Source organism: Varroa destructor, unplaced genomic scaffold (genome assembly GCF_002443255.2).
Source record: "Varroa destructor unplaced genomic scaffold, Vdes_3.0 BEIS01000006.1, whole genome shotgun sequence".
In the NCBI taxonomy this organism is placed as follows: domain Eukaryota; kingdom Metazoa; phylum Arthropoda; class Arachnida; order Mesostigmata; family Varroidae; genus Varroa; species Varroa destructor.
This window is the reverse complement of record NW_019211459.1, coordinates 18244479-18265468: the sequence shown is the minus strand read 5'-3', so window position 1 is coordinate 18265468 and position 20990 is coordinate 18244479. Positions and strand designations below refer to the sequence as shown.

The following is a 20990-nucleotide window of genomic DNA, read 5'->3' as shown; positions in this document are numbered from 1 at the left end:
CTATTTCAAAATGGTAAAATCCTCGCTCGTTTACTAAGTAGGCAGTACTTACGAACATCAGCAGAAGCTGAATACGAGCGTCATGATAGATTCCACGCCGTCAGCGGATCAGCGAACTCCTTACGGTGGCGGTAGCCAAAATGAAGAAGGCTAGGGAAAAATTGTCCAAGATCTACAGTGCTTGTTTTTCTTCTTATTTGCACACATGGTACCGCTATATAATATTTATCTCTAATACCGAGAAGGAAAGGGGTATGAATCTTCAACGATGCACGTAACATCATCCTCCCTACACTCATGACGGCGACGTTTGGCAGAATTGAGATCCCGTAGCACTCCTTGACATGACTATGACGAAAATCGAGGAGGAATTATTGAAAATTCATATTCGCAAGCTTGCGCCTTTAAGGACGCCGCTGCTAGCGTTCGTGATACCGCTAGCGTGTTGTATGTATATATATATATATATAATACAACGCAATATACTCTGGTGTGCCCACTTTTGACTATATCGCTGAATGGGAAATATATGTAATCATTTTAGTGAAATGTTGACGTTTAAGCGCGTGCTAGCTTATCTCCTTCTATTCGGAGCACCCCAGCAACTAATCGCTACCCGCTTTACACGTTTTCTTTAGGTAGAAGTGCTGATGGACAGAGATTTTTGTGGCGGCATAATATACTTGTTTATTAGTACAAACTCTGTGTGTTTGGCAGTAGTTTATATTTCATACCTCAATACATGGCATTACTGCACTATATCATGTTTTTACTTTGATTTGCCGAGCATTCGCGTGCGTTTTAAATACACTTTGATCACCAGCAGGTTGCAGGAGGATTAAGCACACAGTAAATATGGCATAGCCATTGTTCGGTATAGTAAATAAATGATAATGCTCGTTTTGGCCTCTGTAGCTTATTAAACCAGGACTGTCACTGTCGAAGTTGGGCTATGTCGGCCCCGTTCAACATTATAGTAGGCCAGCAACAACGGTTACAGCAAAAAAAAAAAAAAGATCTTCAACGGCAATTGTCTGGCGTCGTCACCACGCACTATTTACTTTGTGCTCTAGTAAATTACTATGGACCGAGAGAAGGCGCACGGGGTGGCACAGTATACTGGCATATGATAGCGCCTATTAGATCGTACGCCATTGGCGAGATGCTGCGATAGAATACGAACACGTGACCGTTTGATGGAGCTTTGCCAAGGGAGAAAAGAAGGCCTTTGAGAGAAGCGCCTTTGAGGTCCAAGGGGCGCAATTGGGCGGGGGGGGGGGGGGTAAATGAACGTAGTGTTAGAGCAGTATTACGAATAAGTTGCGCGAAGGGGGATGCCATAGCTTATTGGCGACATTTTTGTTCCTGCTCTCCCGATAAAAGTTTGTTAACCGTTCGAAGTATTGCGTTCATTGTGTTCTGTACTGACACACTTGTCTATAGACAAAAAAAAAATATAAGAAAGCCATGTGTTTGCTAAAAACAGCTAATTCCGTCAATGGATTGGCAAGACTCCGCATACTGCAGCTACGTATTTAATGCTGACAGGTACTTATGAACCAAGGTGCTGTTTTGAATTCTGTGACCACGTTAGTTCTAGAGAAATTAGTCGAAGTTTCCTACCTTAGACGAGAACTGGCAAAGGCGCGAAGAAAACTGTCTTCATCCTAGTTTATACTCTAAACTTGTTCTCAGATATTGCATTCAAAACTTCATAAACCCGAAAATTATAGAGCTTAAGAAATATGTATAAAAGTTACTTAGTTTTTCATTTGAAATAGAAGTTTGCGTGGCGTTGGTGGCCACACTTCGAGTGCGTGTCTCTGGTTGCCAGCTTAGACTATAAAACGATAAAAATATAAATGTTTACCACTATCGGCAAGCTCTATCTGGTTTATCTTGAACTTGCGTGTTTATGTGCTAGAGGGCAGTTTCCTCTTATACTCCGGCCACCCATGTTGTGGGTGGTCTGTATAGGCCAAACTGATCAGAACATCTCCTTCATTTGGGTTTTCCCTTGATACTTTCGCTGGCCGTGAATTTTATCTTGTCGTTGCACGAAAGCACGTGGTCCGAGTCAACCGAACTTGGAGCAGTCCAAGAGCGGCTGGTAAGAGAGTCGTTCTGTTACGGATGACGCCTCTATCGCCTGCTGAAGGGAAAGCACCACATCTCTTGTTGTTTTCGTTCGTAGACGTATACAGCTATATGTACATGCACGTCTGCGTGTGTGCTTGTTGTTCGGTGCTAGTGCATCGTTCAACCCTCGTTTGTGGCCAGTAGAAATAAACATTTATCGATTGATTATCTTTGCCGTTGTACTGCTGCTAAATGATCAAATGCATTTGTATTTTCTATTTGCTGGCCCTCGCTGCCGTCATCCGCTGCATTATGCTTAATTGCTAAGCGATGACAAGGACAACGACGATGATCAAAATCGCACGTGTGTGCGCTCACATCAATATGCACTGACACGTGAACGCTGTGATCACGTTAGCGTGGAACATTCCATATCACCGTAGACGGTCTCCCACTGCCGCTTAAAAGCGGCGGCGGCGTTGGTTAACAAACGATTGCGTTAGGCCTATTTCTGTTCACTGCAGAAAAGACAAAAGGGTATATGGCTATGGTTGCATATGGTTCAGGGGCAACCGGAACGGGACCATGAAAGATAACAAAGGTGACGGCGAGGTGGGTCACTAGCGAAGCTTATAAACAAAGCAATCAACGGAAAAGAGCTTTAATTCACTGACTGAACACCAAGTACGGTGCACTGTTGTATAATGTATGGGTATACAAGATGCAGCCAGATGAAGAAGATAACTGACGACAGAAAACGAGAAAAGCTACTCATGTTTGAAAATACTGAACGGCATTTGTTCAGTAAATCTAGGTAAGTTGATGAGATTTGGATTCGTCGGGGTTCAATAATGTGTTTTAATTGAGACTCCACGTATAGCGAGCACAGAATGGACTCAAATAGGTAGACCTGCTTTTCTGTTTTTGGCAGGTCAAGACCAAGTATGAGCCAGGATGGCTGCGGGGTCCCGTACGAAAAAAATGGAAACGGAAATCTCCTAGATATTTATACATGGACCAAGGAATATGTGGTTCTCAAAAAAAGGAAGGGCGAGTACTGAATTTAAATTTGCTTCTAGCTTGCAAGTGAAGAGAAGACCCGACCATTTTACAGCGCTTAATTAAGTGTTTGCAATTATTCTATTCGAAAACAGTATACTGAAGAGGATTTGACCGTCGTACCAGGCCTAGACTTGATACACACCCATCGGTGTGTTTTTGTGATCACTTCGACAAACTCCTTTACTTACGAAGCATGCGCAGCGTCTACACAGGTCTACATTAAATTCTGAAATTTCTATTTTATGGATTTTTGATGATATCGATGAGGTAGAGTGGTGTAGCATCCATGCTAGCCTGATCGAAAGTGATTATTTTTGAAAAATATTGCCGATATGACAGGGTCTGTTATGTGGTAATTCTTAAATCATTGGGTAGGGTTCTCCAAATTCAATTGGAACAGAGCGTACACAAAGGTTAGCAATTTATTTTCACGTGGCTTCTAGGAAGGGGACAGTTTCGTAGCGTCTACTTCGTGAGCGCATTTTCATGCAGTTTAATTCGATCAGCCTACGAAGGACTGTAACAGACTCAAGATGGGAGAAATTAAATTTATCAATAGATTCCGTGTCTACTGCCTGAGTCCGTAAACCAGTTTACGTATTTAAGAGCGGATAGCAAAGACTATAGTGGTATTCAGCGCGGAACAGAGTTTGTGCCTTTAGTCTGGCAGCACTATATCGACTGAATGTAGCTGTTTTAAACAGGCTGCTAGACTCATGCAACCGCCTTGTATACTCACTGGCTGATTTTGCCTTGTTTATAGGACAAATATAGGCGCAATTGAAAAACTTCCCCGTGAGGCCTGCTTCTCAGGCACTACGCGGAATAACGACAGGGTTAGACCTTGATCTAACAGAACTCCGTTGTGGAACGAGATACAAATAGAAAATAGACTTTTTATTATAACAGATTCAGTGTACAGCTTTCGTCAGACACTTTGTGGAACTGTAGATTTCGTCGGACCAAGTGGTACAATGGTGGTAATTCATTCGTGACGACCGTTTCACTGACCAAGACAGCAGCAGCATTTTCAGGACCTGTGAATCGTATATCGTTATCCTTTTGAATACCTGGCTAGGGCGACAATAAATTTGGCGTAGGGGTATGATATATATTTAATAATAAAGCGTGCGAGAATTGTACAGAAGCTTTGCAACATAATTTCTCGGCCGATTTGTCTTCGATTAGAAGGGTCCTTTTATAGTCTATGTGATGTGTATTGACCCTATGCTTTCATTTGGAGACCCAGTTCCCTGTTCTGATCGTTTTATTATTTGAGGGGAAAAAGCCATAACATGGACCCGATAGCATTGGTCTTAACTATGCATCCGCTGGTTTTGTGCTGATTTAGCAGTGATGTCTGTTATCTCGTTCCCCCAACTCGTTTCCCGATGCACTCAAAGAAGTACGATAATCATAGACTCACGGATCGTTAGCATCACCAGAAGCGCCATCTATGCATCATTAGCGAAATCTATTAATAAATTATTATTATTATTATTATTACGGCTTCTGTGGCAGTTCAAATGTAGAACATGTCGATACTGATAACATTCGATTTTAGTATTTGTAGACTCATTTTGTTATTATATGGTTGATGACACTGTTTATCCGTACACACAATGGCTGAATGGTACGCATTTGAAAAAATGATAAAAATTAGATAAAATCAGACTAGTTACGAAGGCGGATTTAGCGGGCGCGGTGTAATCGATCGTATACCCTAACGGTAACACATGATTTAACCTAGTTTTAGTCCGAAGAAAGCTTTATTCAAACCAAAAAGGTACTAGAAAATCGTATATAGTCATCGTTTCTTTACTTCTTGTTGGAAAGATGCAGTACACACCAGTTGATTTTCCGTAACGTAAAACAGGAGCCATTATCCGCATCGTGATCGTTGTTACTTCGAGTATCATGGCGGCACGGGAAGAGACTCTTCCCCCCTTCCTGTCTTTACAACGACGGCTGCAACAGATCTGATTTAACTATCGCGCGTATAAGAACACTCTGACAGTCCACCTCATTCAGCAACGTTGTTATACAGTCTCATATCTGCGTCCTTGTAAAGGCCTGCAATGCGACGTCAGAAGCAGGAATCGGACCGTATTCGATCGCGCAATTTAATATCGATACGCCATATTGTATAAACGTTTGCACTGTACAAGCCCTTCTGGCTCGTTGTGCTTGTCTGTATATGGTCGACAGGCGTCACAACGACTAGAACGCTAGAAATATTCGTGTAAAATTCTAGTGTTTTTACTCGAAACCTGTTAGCGGAGCATACCTTATTGAATTGGCATGGTAGAACGCCAAATTCCGATGTCACCCTAACGTAAGGAACCCTAGCGGAGTACTCGCATAAATGATACAATCCACAAATAACTGACGACCTATCGATTTGAGTTGAACGCTCGGATGATGTATCCTGTGAAAAAGGCTTCGACAAATCGAACACAATCGTAGCACCTTCCTGTTTATATAAGGAACGCAGTCTTGCATTGTATCTATTAGCTATTGACTTTCATTTAGCAGGTCCCCGAGCGGTGGGATCTAGCCCTTAAGAATGACACATAATTGTACCTACAGTGGGCTTGATCCTTCCTTTTTGCGAGCTAGCTTGATTAGGATCTTTTCAGAATACTATAATATCTTGGTGTATTTGTTGTAGAATTTCTAACGTCGACATCGTATCAGGGTTCAGATATGTTTGGTGCGACCTTACGCTAGAGAAGATGAAATTGCGTCCTCGCACGTTTAAGATCACACGCTACGGCCAGTAACAGGCATATATGATTTGCTTCAAATTTGATTGTTGAATTATCGGACAGAGTCTTCGTCCCAGTACTAACATGTACGTTCGATTATTGATAACAATGACAGTAAGAACAGCTATCGACGCATCATCACGCGATATTGTCATTAGCAGCATCGCCGTTTCGAAGTGAAGACAGTGACGATGCCTTTGAAGAGAAGTCATTATTTGGTGAATGAGGTCGTTATAACACCAACAGCTAATCATTTGGGAAAGGAAAAAAGGAGCCCCATGCATCGTGAAAATAGGAACGTCGAGAGAGAGAGAGAGAGAGAGAGAGAGAGAGAGAGAAATGAGTATCAGAATCGTATCAAACAGCTTCCTATTAAGGGCATCTCGTGTGTCTTATCTGTATATGAGGAACCTATTGATGGGGTCACAGAAAGTGCTAATAGCATAGGTTAGGTATAATAAAGTGTTGGCATTATTGATATCACTCGCCTTTTGGACATTCCTTTGCTAGACAGAGGTAAAATAATTGTCAGCGAAATTGATGGCCAGCTCCTCTTTGTTGGGTCGTTGATACTCGTCATTTGGAAGTTAGCTAGTTACTCCCGTATGAGATTGCTATATTTAGCCAGTTCCTGAACTTGTTCACTTCCGAGTGCGCTAGCAAAATTCGTTAACGTTACACATTTAACGCTGCACGACCTTTCAGAATAGAAGTGCATCAGGTCCGTTTTTGGCCGAATGGCGGAAAAGCCATTTGTGTTTCTTCTACACGTATAACATGAAATCTCCCGTTACCTCCTGCCTTCTTAAAAGCGACTAGTGAAAAGCTGCGAACGCTTGGGGATCTCTTAAGCATAAGAATACAAAGCCAAGTTGTGAGATGATCGTCATAAATCAACGGCATTACAAGCACACAGCGTGGAGGGGGCAAGGCAGTTTGCGTGAGTGAGGTTAGCTGGATCGAGAGCATCGGGGAGCGAGCTATAGCCGGTAGATCGCCGAGCGTTTCTCAGAACGCTTTCAGTCCGTCTATCTGTTCATAGACAACGACTGCCACCGATCATTCTCATTCATCCAATTTGCTGGTAGCAGCAGCAATGGCAGGCCTACCGCTGAGAGCACAAGAATAGCCACGGTCAGAGCTGTACTGTCTAATGAATGTGTACTCGGGCGAGCCTGTTTAATGAACCAAACAAGAGCGAGATAGCTTTTGATGGGCCGACCTATTGGAAAGAAGTTACTACCGCTCTAGCATATTCCATTTACGTGTCACTCTTTCTCTCGTTAAGCCTACTTATTTTGAATTATTCTCACCATTTCCGAGATGTCTTGGGCTGGCAATGTTGAAATAACAGCAGTCTGCTACTGCCGCCGATAATGGGGTAACTAAACCGCTGTTAACAGCCGCACCGCCTATTCGATACTTCATTCGTCGTTGCTTGACCATTTGACGACGCGCTTTCAAGCGGACGACGGCCAGTTGTGGGAAGAGATGATCAACTGGCGTTACCACCGCTCTCCTGACCGCGATGGCTACCTTGCCCCCAGCGTCGTCATAGTGAGAAACCAAGAAGCGCAAATTACATCGAGGTAAAAAGCGAAACAGACTTTTTCCTTTACCCCCAAAGTATCGGCTAAGATGCTATGGAGACAGAGACGTAGGTGTATATCGCGAAACGAAGCACGAGAAGAGGCTAGAGCGCGGACGGCCAGCAGCAACCGCTAAGGGCCAGATCTGCGGCTGGCCGCTTGACTACAGCTAGAGCTTTTACTACGCTAGTGAGAAGCAATATTACTGCTGCCACCGCTTTTATGGTAACGGAAGGAACTCGTTCTGGCAAACGTGCACGGTCGGTTATACGTCTTACGTTCTATAGAAATAGATGGTGGATAGATAGCTAGCTAGCTAGCTAGCTGGACGATCGTGAAAGAAGGACTTGTCGCTGAACGCATGTACGGCCAGCGCTAGCGTAGTGGCCTGCGTACTGGGACCTGTGCACTAGCTATGCTTGAAGGCCTGGACAGCGCCGTCGACTGAGGGGCACTCTCTCTGTTCATAGCTGATTTTCTATGACCGACCAGATCGCGTTGGCTCATCGACTAACGTGTTAACTATCTCATATTGGTACGTAGATGTCAGAGCCCTATGTTATTAGCTACGTATGTATGTGTATTTATACGAACGAAACAAATTACCTTCTGTTACCATCAAGGTGCCGATAGTCAATAATACAGTGCAATATATGCAGGGTACCGATTTCTGATTGAACAGCCAAAGATAAATGACACGTTCCCGTAGGCATAGTGGATGGACACTATAGATCTAATGAGTAGACATATATTCCTATAACATGAGCATAATAGTACAGTTGATAGGAGCTGCAAACGTATTAGAACAATTATAATAATACTCTCATTATATAATTGTGCCCTTGGATTTGCCTGTAGCTTCTTAATCGACTTTTGTCAATCTCACAAGCTGATGGAGCTCAGAGGCAATGTTTGCGAAAAAGATTTATTTGGGATTTACCAAATACAGTGATGGCTCAACAGCATCAGCAGCCATGACAATGACATTTTTTTCTGTCTTTGTTGTTATTTCCGTGAATACACAGGCGCGTACGTCTGTGACACACAAAAAGTGCTCACACATGAAGTTCTATGCGTCCGTGAAATTTTATACGGGGTCTTCGTTTTAAAGCATCGAGTAGGGCCGCTAGGACGAATCGGTATGGCTGACTTGTTTCGTGATTGGTGGTCCGTCGATGGTTGATTTATTGAGAAGGACGTGCTACTTGTTCGGCGTGAAAAAAATTCTCACGAGTGAGAATTCTCAGTGAGCCAAATGTTAGCGCTGAGGTAAGATGTTCGTAGATCTGCGAATTTGTCTTTTTATTAGCGTACTTCTATTGACTCTCCTGGAATGGTCCCGTTACCCATATCTCGCTCTAGTCCCTGACCGTAGTCGCTGCACACAGAAGTCGCTGCTGTGTCTTGTAGTGATCGATACGTGATCAGCAGCGCGAGCGCATATTTTACAAGATCTGAGAAATATTTACGCACACACTGATACTAACTGGGAAACGGCGTCCGCCATTTTCGCCAGAAAAGAAAGCTTGGGGTGTTTGGAATAAAGGGTCTGGGGAGCCAAGCAGAACAGAACTAACCTTCGAAATCTATAATGAGTTTTGAATGTACAGTCGCCACTGTAGTTACTGCTTTTATAACAACCAAAGATCAAACTCGGATTCGGAAACCTATCGAAATCGTCATCAATGTCAGTCACAGACAATATCAAAGGAGAGACAACTTCGTGTTTCTACACGGAGGTGGGATATTGATGATACGCGATCAGGCGTTCAACGTACAGAGAACTTCGTAGGTAGGCATGTTGATTAAACATTTTCATATACATTATAGATACAAATTATATTATCCAATAAGTATCTGCACGAGCACTGTTTGCGCTATACTGAAAAGTCAGACGGATTTTATCGACGGACTATAATATGTTTAGTAAACAGAACTTGAGTCGTAAAGTAGCTACTGATTTCACCACGATAACGAATAAGGTCTTTTATTTATGAGGTTTCATATATGCGCCGATAACAATGCAAGAAAAGACGTCGAAATAACACACCGTGTACAGTTCAACATGACGCTAATAACTTTTCGGCGCAGCGTCAACCTGTTTATGGTCTTTCTGAATGGGAGAATAAAAGTTCTCGAAAAGCAGGCCTGACGAGATGCCTCAGAGGATCTTTTGTCTTGTTTGCTAGCTCTGTAATTCTGTAGACCAGTGGAATCGTCTGCGTCGTAGAAAGCGTTAGTCGATGAGCCGTTCGGCAACTGAGATAACCCGACCGGCTGAAAGTCGCGGTGGACGACAGGCAATACGCACTTCAGTTGTTGTTTTTTAGCTGATAGGCCGATGTAGCAGCTTGTACGATGCCGCTTGATAAAGTCAAGCAATCGTGCGGTTGAAGCTTAGAGAAGACAGGAACGCGGACGAAGAAAAGAAAATGAAGATTTTCCCTCTTCTTTTTTCTTGCTGTTCAAAATTGTTAGAACAGTCTGGCTATCGAAGCTTCCTTTTCAACCAACGGCACCGAATACTGGGGGTGGGCCGGAGGGGGTGACGACAGCAAAATGGCGTCGTCCGACGATGTGAGGCAGAGGTTCCGTCTTAAAGAGCAGTAGGCATCAACCAAATGTTAAACAACGCAGCAAGCTGCCGATCAACAGACCAGAGCACACCGAACGAGGCACTTTGCTTAACCGCCCTCACGCAACCTCGATATGGCAGAAAAACTTCAGATAGAAAAAGAGGAAGGTAGAGAGACAAATAGTGAATCTGGAGATGCACAAACTGGGGACTATTTCGGCGTCATACAGCACTCGGTGACGACTACCGTGCCAAAAAATCCTAAGGCAATACGGTTATTTGCGAGAAGATGTAGTATTGCTCTGTTTAGAGGATTCTTTTTTGGTACGTTGGGATTTACCCATTTCACAAAGTGTCTAAAATGGATGCCCCGCCAGCCATTCCGGTGCACTGGCTGCCCCGCGACAGGCCTACTTTTAACAGTGACTACGAAAGAAGAAATAGAAAGACAAAAAGGCGTTCTACGTCACAATACGTTTGCGTTACGCTCGTAGCTGATGTAAGTGGCAGACAAGAGCGTTGGCAGGTACGAGCATGCTCGGGTAATCGTCATCGTGAACCGCTGTAGGACCATCATCGCATCGTGTACGGCTTGATCTGTGGGTCCAATCTGCTGAGCCTTGTTAGTGTAAAACGTACGGCCGACCGACTTACTAAGGGCGAGTCAACGCAGGCTTTCTTTCGGAAGCGTCTGTATAAACCGGAACTTAAACTGAATGCCGCAAATATATGCCACCATAGGAATGTCACGCTTTAGAACATCCTTTACATAATTTCAGTGTCATGATCGATAGAAGTTATTTGTTTTAATACATCCAAAACGATAACAAAGAGAGAAAAATTAAAGAATGATCAATGGAAAAATTAATTACTCTATATAATTACTACATCTTTAAATCCATCGATATTTGTACAAGCTATCCGAATATATAAATATAGAATATTTATAATAAGGTCTGACCAATTATTTCATTATAGCATCATATTGCTGGCCGTTTTTTCTGGTAACAACGATCATTTAGGCTGTAGCTGCTCCAATGGATATGGGCTAACGTTAGCGATAATACTGTTTGCCATCCGTTTCCGTTAACCAAGGTGGTCTCGAAAATCGTTGCGGATGATTCTACTGGTCGGTTTATAAGGTAACTGACGAACGCAGACGGAGCAAGGACGAGCAATGACGAACAGCATCTTCACTTTTTGTAAAAATAACCCGCATGTATTTATTTCCGACGCTGTTGGTATCTCTTTTAGAGTGGACACCGTGCGATTGGCTAATTCTTGCATAATCAAATCTTCCTTTGCCACTTTTGTGTACCACAGTTTAATATCTTCATCTTCACAATAAATTTTTGCCGTGCCATTATTTGTGCATGCTGATTGGTCTTACTTAGCTGAACTAGTATTACAACAGAGTGGCCCAAATGAACGAAATTTTCCGAGCTAAGAATATCTGTCAATGTATATATACGCATATAAAATTAGGTAGGATGTGCCAAGAATCTCTGAGGGTCGTGCAATTATCGTATCAGAGTTAGTATGCATTTTTTACTGCTTAGTGCAAATGGCTTTTTCTAGCTAGCTTATAAAGTGTCTTCACGATCCCAAATGGCCGCCCTTCTATCCTCATGCACCGATCGCACATTTCGTTTGCGGCCACTCGTTGCTGCTGCCGCTGCCGCTGCCGCCGTCGCCGTTTTGGAAGTAGACGACGACTGACTCTTGCGCGTGCAGATCTCGGTAACCCGGGCACACTTGTTTTTCTCCCGGAGGCAAAATGGCACCAACACCCATCGGAAGTCGTAGGACCATTCAGGTCGAGCCAGACGGACAGAACGACAGACAAAGGTAGAGCGGGGGTAATAAATGCTGGGCCGGGGAAAGTGGCCAGTCAGCCTGCCCGCCTCTCTATTACCAACTGCAGGCGAACCTGTAAAAATGCATTTATCTGAGGCCCACTTTCTCTTTTTTTTCCTATCCCTTGGAGATTCGCTCCATTGCAATCATTTCGTTTTCTGCCATTGGTCCGTGTGCCCTTACTTATTTTTAATAGCGTAGCTGAATGATCTTACGAAAGGATCGAAGCGAAACGCCGGACACAGGGTGGCCAATAAGCTCTGTGTGTGTGTGCAATGTCACTTACAAACGTGAGCAAATTTAGCAGAGACGCAGCAGGCAACAGGAAGGACAGGAAATCTAATTCAGAATACCAAGAGCTGAGCGCTGCGCTGATGTTCGCAGAATGAGACTGGCTACGCTCAGGCAGACATTGAGCAGTTCGTGCAGCAAGTATGTGGCTGGTGAAAAGTTTTTAGCTTGTCGTCAGCGTTCTTTGACCGCGCGTCATTGGGGAAGTTTGACTAGGCAATAGGATAAGGGGATTTAAAGAGGCAGAAAAGGCAAAGGGCAAGGGAGAACAACGCGATGCTGCATTGAGCAGTATCTGTGTTTATATATGCTGCTACTATGACTTTCCTTCCCTGTATATATATATATTGTGTGTGCGACGCAAAGTGGGCGTCCTCCGTTAACAGCCTGCAAGAAGGTGTGGGGGGGGGGGGGTGACAGCGGCAGCAGGAGGAACGGTGGTGGTTAGCGTGGCTGCCGCAGTTCGCAAGGAAAAATCCACTCTTGCTGCAGGTCGCCTGTAGCACCTAGCGCCGTTTCCAACTCTCTACAGCGCTGCACTCGGGCCATAGCCATTGCGTCGTAGTTTTCCTGCGTCGTGCCTCACCCCTATTTTGCTTCTCTCAGTTTGCGTTTGGTTCGCATCTCACACACAAAGCGCCTCCTCCTGTTCCCGAGGGCAGCCAGAAGACCCTTGCCAGTATACATGCCCTCTTCGCTGTGCCCCAACTTTTCTCACACACTCACGAGCGAGGTGTGTGTCGTCGATGTCTGCCGGCCTGCCCTGTGCTGGTCCATGTTCCCTGAGAGTAGAAGGCACACGATGGGTGGACGGTGGGATGTGGAGAAGGGGTGTAATCACCGTGAACAATGGCTTTTTCCGTCCGAACTTGGCCGTGTTCTCCGCGAACCCTCTGCGTTTCCCCTGACCCTCACGTATCATCTTGTATGGCCTGCACTTTTTCGAGGGGATATTGTCATGTTACCGCTGCTGTTATCGACGCTGTTCTGCTTTCGCAGTAACACGACAGGTGGCGAAGGCGGGGGTGGCGAAAAACAGTGACTACCCCGTCGCTCTCCTACGCCATTCAGCTGCTTTGATAGTCCCAGTAGGATGTCTCCATAAGTGTGAAAATATATGAAAAGATCAAGATATGTAAGTTAAACTATCGCATTCGTACGTAATATGAGCGTCGCGGACACAAATCCTGAACACGTACTGTATAAATCTGATTAGTGTGTTGTGTTTTCGTGCGTTCATCTAGTGCGGTCTGCAACGTCCGCTAGAGAGAACTACGGATTCGCAGATGTAAGTGCATGAATAGACAGTCAAAGCCATTATTTGCGGCTACTGAATACGGTACGCTGCGCGTGCTTCTGTCGAACGCTGACCTCTCCAAAAACCCTGGGGGCAACATCGACATAATTAATCACTTGAAATGAGGAGATTCGAGTGAAAAAGTCCGTGTACATCATCGATTTATCATGCGTTGAACCGAATCCATTTCATTATCTTTCGGACGCTATTGCATATATCGCCGAAGTGACTGTTGATATGAGTCAATGTTTACACCATGATTACGTTTAATCAGTCAATACGTATACAGAAGAGATGGCCATATGCTGCGTGCTCTAACTAAACGCTTCTCTTTATAATGAGCTTTTTCGTAATGGCAAAACAATTTAAAAGAACGGTTAAAAGGAACAATGTGTGATACCCACTGTGTGATACATACCATATCGGCAACTGGCTTGCTGTAAAATGTGCCAGGTTCGCAAAGCTTCAATATAGGTGGAGTATAACAATTTTAAAGGGAATAAATATATCCGAGAGCAACGATAACCATAAAGCTACCCTAGAGACACCGTAATTGTATCAAGTTCATTTAAACTTACGTAGCTATTCCATTTCTGACATATATGAACTCCAGCTGACCGCTTTTCTCTGTGCATGTATAGATGTGGCAGCGCTGCTGCTGCCGTTGTGGGGGGCGCTACCCGTGGTGGACCAGTGGTCTGTAGATGGCTCCCGCCTGCCTGGACTGACCTGGGTCATTTCGTTTGCGCTACACAAGCAGCTGAATTAGGGCCAAGCATCAGCGGCGTCCGACCCTGCCACAACTGCAGCTGTACATGAAGGGCCCAGTCAATATATATACGCGCTGCTATGAGTACACACATTCCTAAGGGAACCCCCTAATCGCAGGATGTGGACCTAGCTCGAATGGACGCCAAATCGAGGTAATGCCGATCGGTCTGCAAAAGCAGGGGAGTTAGGACGAGGCCGGCCGTGCCCATTCGTTATCACTGCTATGTCTGGATGTCTGACTGGCTTGTTAGATACTGGCTGGTAGATTAGTGCTCGTTCTTTCATTTACACTTGGGGTGTAGAGTACCTACCTTCGTCGGGCGGGCGGGGGCTACTTTTCCACCTCTGAGGGCCACTGAGCTAAGGTGCTAGCAGTAGCGATCCTTTACACCCGGCTCAAAGGTTCACATCTCATCGTATCCCCCCAGTGCCCAGTAACGGTGATAAGCCTTATTGCTTCCTGTAATAGTTGCTGCTTTCATCCCAACCAGCTGAAGCAGTCCGCCGGCCAAGCATTGCAGAGGAAATACAGGTTTATGCAGAAGCTCAGACGGTACATGGAGCAGCTCTAGTACTAGTTAGCGATTTTAGTTCGATGCACCTCAGCTCCTAAACAGCTACGGTAGTCCAATTCTTTTTGTCTTGACAGCTGAATAAATTCTAACCATTAAAGATGTCTTTCTTGGTATTACCTCCACTAGATATAACCCGTCTTTGGTGGCGCGGCAGGCGCCTGGTTGGATATAAGTTAGGTCATTCAGTTATGGCATTTCCAAGCATTAGTCCATTAACGCGAACATTCGACAAGTGCTTACTAGCTAGAGAAACATTAGCTAAGAAGATTATCGACAATTATCTCTGTAGACGTGTTAGCAAGCGCAGACTCGTGTACGGTTTAATTTGAACTTTATGGGTGCATTTCTCTCTTCTGGGTTTATCCATCTGTAGTTTTCCCTCTTTGCAGAACAGTTGTTCGCTTCGACGACTAATCTATTCGTTTAGCTCTGTCTGAGAATAAGATCAGCTAAGTCGACTGAAACAGCATGAGAAAATCCTTCGTCTGCTTGGCCAGTGTGATGCCAATCCGCCGGTTTCCCTACGAGACACTTCAGCACTACGCAGCTCGATGTTTTTTTCGACGGAGTAGCATCAACTAGTGAGCACCGTCACTCATTCAATATCGAACGAAGACAGACACTGTGTAGATATATAGCTATCTCACTCTTAACACCGCTGCAGCATCTCTCTGCCGGACCAACTCACGATAGACCCGACTGAGTTGATCATTCGTCTGTACCCGTATACTGTTTATACAGACGCGAAAAGAATCTTCGCCTTTTGTGGACAGATTTGTTTTTCGTAACGGCGCTAGATATTTTTATTGCTTTCCACAATGTCACTCCGTCGGGTCACGGGGGATGGGCGCATCTTGTATGCTACGTACGCTGATCGATTTAGACGTTGATCGACGATCCGCATGTAGAAAGTTACCATAAATCGTCGCTGTTAGTTGCGTTTTGGTGATAGCCGTTTTATTTTTGCCGAACTTGGCGTCTAAACTTCTTCGCTAATTTGAGAATCATGGTTAATATTATATGTATGCCCACATCCGTTTTATGATGATGATAAGCCATTGCATGGCTAGACTGCCTTCGTTTACACGGTTCATTATTGCCTAGCTGTCCCTTGAAACCACTGTTTTCCAATAGATAAAATGACTGTATGGAACATAAGTGCTATTATAAGCGACGTTCGAAATACGTTTCTCTCTCATCTTTCTCTTTAATGTACTGCTGTTGAATTGTACCATTTCAAAACGTTGGGAACTGGTTTGTATCACTTTTTTTTTGCCTGGGCTGGTGCCGCCGCTTCAGCGACTGGTATTCGTGAGCGATCTGCGTGTCGCTTACTGGCTGCTCTCGTTAAGATAGCTCCGGCTCGCGAATTCGAATCCGGCGGGCGCTTGTTTTTCTGCGGGTCGAGAAAAGACAGACCCTTGGGGACGACTCTTTAGGAGGCTTTTTTCCGACTGAGGTCGGGCGGCTCGCGGGACGGCGACGGGCGGCCCTTTGAGGGCAAGTGAATTCACCTGAAAAGTAAAGTCGACCCAGTCAGCTACAGTGCAACTCTATTTCTTTGTGCTTCTTGTTTGTGGGCGAGCCGCGGGTAAGCGGTCTACACGCAAGGAGTTCTGAGCCTCAAGTCGAGCTGCAAGCTGATTCCCGCAACCGGTCAACCACCCAGCACAACTTAGCTAGTTCCTGGTCTTGCTGCTGCCACCGCTAGTAAATTGAAAGCCTTGCAAGAGTTTCGCCGCCCCTCAGGATAGGATTGTTTGCTCAGTGCATGAACCAATACAGCGCCAGCTGCCGAGCCACGCGGACGGACGGCCAAGCAAGGTTTATTCCCTTTATAGGCACTACTAGGGCCGCGATAACGGTAGCTTCAGCAGCAGCTGGGACTGGCGTAAGTAGTCAGGCCCTACACCTTCTTCAAATGGCGGTAGGGGCAAGCAGTTGAAGAAAGGAATTGGAGAGGATTGTCTGGAGCGTGGATCGTTGCCACCGGGCGCAGGAGCAACTGGGATAGTGAGTGGTGAACCTTTCAGCCCTTGTTTTGTCAGCCTGCAGTTTTGTTGTCGTCGTCGGCAAAGAGGAAGAAAGAATACAGAAAGAAGGTTTAGCTCTTTCATTGCTATGGCCTATGGCCAGAGGCTAAGAAGGCTAAAACGAAATTACGACGAAAATCCTTCCCGTTGGTTGGTCGCTAGTAGTTGTGGTCGTAGGATATGGCTGTTTGCGTGCTTGCTTACTTGTTCCTCGTCACAACTTCTGCACGGCTCGTGCGACCGGAATGCGCTGCAGCGACGAAGCCAGCAGTGGTAAATTCGAATGAACACTGGCACAGATCGCTGCTGTGGTATCCTGCTCTTGGCGATGCTACTGGTACTGGACGAATCCAACAACGGCAGCAGCAGCAGCAGCAGCAGCAGAAGCAGTATCAGAAGAAGCGTCAGCAGCAGCTGCGACTGCAATAACGAACAGCTTCAGCAGTATCAGCCGAGCAAAGCAAGAAGCCCGAACCCCAGCCTAACCCGAAACATTGGGTTTGGCGGATCATGGCTTGCCCGCCACAGGCTTTCCCTTTCAGTGGCTGCCATTGCTACTGCGGGCAGACGAGACGAAGAGGGCAAGCACGCGAAAGCGTACGGGCAACACAGAGTTGGGGATATATCCGAAAATAATTATTTGCTTCCTTGTCAATAGCCAACCTCCTCGGTTCTTTCTTGTCCTTTCTCTACCTTTTAGCTGTGGCGGCAAAGCGAAATGTATGGGGAAAACGCGTTCGGCTAACAGTAGCAGCAGCAGCAGCAGCAAGCACATGGCGTCTAGGGAGATAGGCAAAGGTACACCAAAACAAGCGCAGGGTTGGCCGGCAGGCAGGTTCTTCAGCTGCCGGGTACAAAAGCGGCTGCGGCAGCAGTTGCCGCCGACGCTCGTCGTCGAATGCTGCCTGTGTGTGATATGCGTTTGCAGCTTATCTGTGTATTGTATGGGGCGTGGGGAAAAGGAGGGACAAAAGTCTCCAAAGGAAAAAGGCAACCGAGAGATCAGTTCGGTAGAACAAGCAAAAACGAAGAATTCAAAAGGAAAGAACGCAAAAAATATACTCCACTGTTTCCTCCTTGTTCGGGTTGCTCGTCGACACCGTATAGCACTCACGGCACCTTACTGACGTCCTTTGACCTCAGCTGTTGGCGGCGCTGTTGAGAGATGAAGCCGAGCGCTGCATCAAAACAGGCATGTGCCCAGGCAGTTGAAGCCTTATGCTGTGGCAAATGCAGTGGCACTAGTGGCCGTGTGGAGATAGCCCTGAAAAAACAACAACAACCATAACGACGACGACGACAGAGTCCTGCTTGTATTCAGTAGATACAGTAGTATAGTTCACTGCTGAACATGAATCATTGTCAGTACTACACTGCCGTCCAGTGTAGTCCTTCGACAGCAAGAAGAAACGCGAAGACGACAGGACAACGATGCAGTGAGGGATCGAATCCGTATACGCATGCGTGCGTGCGTGTGTGTGGGTGTAGGGGGGGGGGGGGGGGATATCTCAAGCGAAGCCATTCTTTTTTCCGCTGAAGCTTCAAGAAGCCGGGGTACAGACCGCGAGGAAGGAATCTATGAAACGTCGTCTGCTACGGCTAAATGAAGCTAAAAACGAGACGAATAAACGGGAAGAAAGTAGCAAAAAAAAAAGAGAACATCGTCCCATAATGTCCAGGCCGAGTTGACGTTGAGGAACTGTGTGAAGCTGAGCAAGGTATATTACGAAGTTAGGACACTGTGAGGTTGAGGGACAAGGGATTCTCGACGATGCGGCACGGTTCATTGCACAAAGCTAAGCTTCAAAAGAAAAACGGCTTACACTAATGCGACATCGTCGTGTTTTTATCCAACAGCCAATCGAGATTAACTGAGGCAGTCTGCCACATTTATTGACGTTAAACTAGTTGATTCAAGATAAGTTAAAGCTAAGTGCAATCAATTTAGATCATACCCATGCTATCTTGAACACACTTGCTCGATCCAATGTTAGTGCAGAAGCACCAATAGTGACAGCATCCGCTCACTCATTTGTCGCAAAATAACATATCGTTCATTGCATCTCTTTGACCATTCATCATTCAGAGTCTACTAATTTGCGTCAATCACTATTTGGAGGAAATGACACAATGACCGAACGGAAACAAACATATTAGAGTGTTCCATTGAACGGTACCTAATGAACTAGTTAACATTTTGCTGCAGCCGGAGCTGAAACTACGTGTCGATCACTCAGTGTTTGGAACACTCTTGTGTATAGCCAGGTTGCACAGATGATTGCTGCATAAATATTCCTTTGTAACGTGCCCGCACGTTCCGTTGCCCACAACGAAGTTATCACGCCGTCGGTGCCTGTTTAGACCTTGGATATGAGGACTGGCCTTTCGACCCCTCTTTTCTCCGGGATCCTCTATCGTTTGCACTCATCCGCTTTGCCGATGCGCCCTTGCGGCACGATTCCAAGCTGAATCGCCATAGAATGTGATTTATGTCTTGCATTTGCATACTCATCAATACCACTGAACTTGAAGCCTATGATTAAGGCTTAATGAAAGAGGTATATATATGTATAGAGAGCGAAATGGCTTTCCATCTGTACGGACTTGGCCAACACGACAGTGGATCATGCAATGGACACCTCACTCGTGCGTACAGGTACAGATACAAGAATATTAATATATATATATATATATATATATATATATATAAATAATCTATCCATTTTTAGCACATTTTATGAGACTGTTCTAACTATAAGCAGATATAAAGTACAGCTGCCAGGAAAAATAAAACTATTTGCTATTATATTTCACCGTTTCTTTACCCGGTTAACGCCAACACATAAATATGATATATTAAATGTATTGTACGTGGCTGGAGCTGCGGAACCGAGGGAGTTTCCATAAATATAATCTAATGTTACTGCGATCAGCCGTCGATATCTGTCATACCTGTACGGGCACATACAAAGTCTACGCACAATGTACCATAGCAGTCGGCTTCTTCCTGCGCATTTCCAACATCAGCGTTTCGCTGTTAACCCGTCAACGAACCCAGCGCTACCGGAGTCAGCCACTGCTAACACGGCCGCGCCGTGTGACAGCAGAATCTATCTGTGTTTTACTTTTCATGGGCACGTATGTGATCGGCCGTGTGACTAGCGGCAAACCGATTGCATCTTTCAACCAGCGAAGTGACAGCTTCGGGTCCCTTCGACTGTCTTGTTACGTTCACGCAAACCGGTTCGATACGCAAATACACTCGCGTACAGACACACATATATAGATACAGACAGTCACGTTACCTTCTACAGAGCAAATCCTTCTATTTCGCCATTATCGCTGGTGTACGAAAACGAAGCTGCCTTCTCTGATCCAGCCCTGTTCGTCTATAGAGGCCTCTCTGATCGTCAGACAGATGCCGTAGTCTGTCACAACATAGCTTCTACTTTTTATCCCCTGTTTTATATCGGCTGTGCAAGCGGCGGTAAAACAAAGAAGGTCGTGCGGCGTGACAGCAGCTTTGCCTTGTTGCGAAGGCAGAGGTTCCTTCCATTTTCTACAACCCCTCAAGAGTCCTGATTCCTGGTCACATTCGCTTGATTCTTCGGACTTGCCACCACCCGTTTCGTCCCGCCTGAAAGCGCGGATTACTAACACGACGGTCTGCCGGCACCGCAACCGACCGCTATCTCCGGCGTCATTGCTCCGCAGACGACGACAACGACGGCGACTGCTGCCACAATCGTCGTACAGGTTTCAAACGCTCGCGCGCCGCCAGCTGGGCCACCGTTAGCGGCGGCCGACCAGGCGTGGGCAGAAGCATTACCAGCCAGAGACGAATGAAATCGGAAGTAGCGAATCATTTCCGGCCACTGGGCAGTGTGTGCCTACTGGGCATACCGGTGGATAATACGACATTCAGTCTCCATGACTTCGTGGCGCGGCGGGGGGAGGGGGTGCGCAACTGCCGAGTTGAGAAGAGCAGCCCGTCGCCACGTTGCGACGCAGTGTCTGAGGCCAACGGGCGGGCGTCGCCCGTTTTAACAGAAGGGGAGATAGAGGCAAATGAAAAAGAACGCACTCGTACGAG

General features: G+C 45.7%; 1 protein-coding gene and 2 long non-coding RNA genes across 6 annotated transcripts in view; 1 reads left to right on the top strand and 2 right to left on the bottom strand.

Annotated features, from left to right (window-relative positions):
* Eph (Eph receptor tyrosine kinase) overlaps positions 1-20990 on the top strand; it is a 328008-nt gene that overhangs the window by 21908 nt on the left and 285110 nt on the right. The window lies entirely within an intron of this gene.
* The window catches only part of LOC147754943 (uncharacterized), a 98317-nt gene that overhangs the window by 12586 nt on the left and 64741 nt on the right, over positions 1-20990 (bottom strand). The gene's annotated exons all lie outside the window — the stretch shown is intronic.
* LOC147754945 (uncharacterized) lies at positions 5011-7305 on the bottom strand. Its single transcript, XR_015330325.1, has 3 exons — positions 7223-7305; positions 5429-5581; positions 5011-5214 (listed from the first exon to the last, which is right to left on the bottom strand). It is a non-coding gene; the product is annotated as an uncharacterized LOC147754945 (long non-coding RNA).